General features: G+C 56.1%; 2 non-coding genes across 2 annotated transcripts; one reads left to right on the forward strand and one right to left on the reverse strand.

Moving 5' to 3' along the window:
- Positions 1-423: 423 nt before the first annotated feature.
- On the forward strand, positions 424-505 carry TRNAS-UGA (transfer RNA serine (anticodon UGA)). Its single transcript has one exon. It is a non-coding gene; the product is annotated as a tRNA-Ser (tRNA).
- Positions 506-1,898: 1,393 nt separating this feature from the next.
- Positions 1,899-1,970, reverse strand: TRNAH-GUG (transfer RNA histidin (anticodon GUG)). Its single transcript has one exon. It is a non-coding gene; the product is annotated as a tRNA-His (tRNA).

Raw genomic sequence — 1,970 nt, forward strand, 5'->3', positions numbered from 1 at the left:
CAACTTGTTGCAACAATATTTTCTGAATTAGAAAGCTATGATTTTTCCTATTTTACATTGAACTTTCACCAGGGCAGCATGATCCCCCTCCCCCACCATCTGCTGCCCCAGGGCCACAGTTCCCTCAAATGCTCCCTGGGGACGTAGAATACATTTTGCTCTGTGCACCAAGGCCTGGGCAGATGTGGTCCTCCAAGAGAAACACCGACTGCTGCCTGTGGGGCTCTGCTAATTAGCCAGGCAGCACCTGCATCTCTCCTGAGCAGACGCCCAAGCACACAGCTTCCAGGGACACTGCCGGGGCTGGGGCTGAGGAAAGGGGAGGGCAGCAAATGCACCAGCTGTCTGGCAGTGTTCCTGACCAGCCTCAGCCCACCGAGCATTCACCAGGGTCTCTGGCCTGGGGGAAGCAACAGTCCCACAGCTGTGATGGCCGAGTGGTTAAGGCGTTGGACTTGAAATCCAATAGGGTTTCCCTGCGCAGGTTCAAATCCTGCTCACAGCGAGGGCTGTGTTTTAGCCACATCCTGAAACCAGGACAACACAGCAGCACACACCCTGAGACACTGCCCAGGGGCTGTCTGTGACCAGTGTGTGTAATAGGGCAGGGGAGACTGTGGTGGGGTTGCTGCTCTGGCTGCTGCTGGGCCCAGCTGAAGGCTTAGCAGGTCTGTTTGGCAGTGCCCATGCACATAACCCTGAGGCTTCCAGGCTACATGGTGGGCAGCTTGTGGCTGGGAAAGAGGAAACACAAGCCACATGGCACCAGGAAGGTCAGAGGGAGGCTGCATCTGTCCCAGGTTCCTGTTCCTCCCCTCTGGGGTCACCTTTCTACAAGCAGAGCTCTGAGAAAAGCACTGAATGACCTGCCCCAGCTGGGGGTGTGTTGCAGAGGGACTTTCAGGCCTGCAAACTCCCCAGCACGGCGTGGATGAAGGCTTCTGAAGGCTTTGTATGCCTGTGACCTGCCTTGTAACACCTCCCGTCCTCTTCATTTGTTTTCTCTTGCTCATAAACTTTTGTTTCCCACACTGCAGGCATGGGCGGCAGGGGGCCTATTGGGGTCAGAAGAGCACTGTGTACATGCGAGTGGGGAGTTTACATCACTTCTCTCTGCACCAGAGCCTTCAGCAGGAGAGACACGGCATTTCCAGGAAGGGCTGCCCCAGGCTCACAAGATCACACCAGCATCAGGACTCCAGGGATCTCTGGGCACACAGCCAAGTTCCAGTGCACCAACCGATCGCCTGAACCCTTCCATCTGGCTGGGCGAAAGACCTGGCTCCAACAGGCGCCAGTCACCCCACTCACTCTCATGCAGGACAGGAGAGTGAAGCAGCTCAGAGAGCTTTAGGGCTGTGCCTCAGTAAGGCAGCCCCAGGAGGTGCCTCTGACATTGAACTCAGGCTGCGGGAAGCAGAGCCCTGAACAATGTCTCCAGCCCTCCCCACCTGCCCCTCACCCTTTAGGTCTGGCTGGCATTGCCCTCTGGACACCTCTCACCCTCAGCTGGCAGCATGGACTCTGTCCTTATTGCTTCTCTGTAGATACTGTGTCTCCCAGGACTCCCTCGCTCTGCCTGGGGCTTTCTCAGCACCTGGCCCCACAAAGCTTCCACCAGACAGATACTGTGTTTTCCAGGCCCATTCCTGTGGCTATGGGCTTAGAACCACAGAATGCTGGGGCTGGAAGGGACCTCAGGAGATCATTGAGTCCAGCCTCCTCCCCAAAGCAGGAGCAACCCCCAACTAAATCATCCCAGCCAGGGCTTTGTCAAGCCAGGGCTTCAAAACCTCCAGGGATGGAGATTTCATCACCTCTTTAGGTAATGCATTGCAGTGCTTCACTGCCCTTTTGGGGAAAGTAAAAGCGGTACCAGCCCTAGGCCGGGCTACCACTGCCATGACTTGGATTTGAACCAAGGTTTCTGCAGCCACAGTGCAGAGTACTAACCACTGTACGATGACGGC

Source organism: Carettochelys insculpta, chromosome 21, assembly GCF_033958435.1.
Source record: "Carettochelys insculpta isolate YL-2023 chromosome 21, ASM3395843v1, whole genome shotgun sequence".
Classification (NCBI taxonomy): Eukaryota; Metazoa; Chordata; order Testudines; family Carettochelyidae; genus Carettochelys; species Carettochelys insculpta.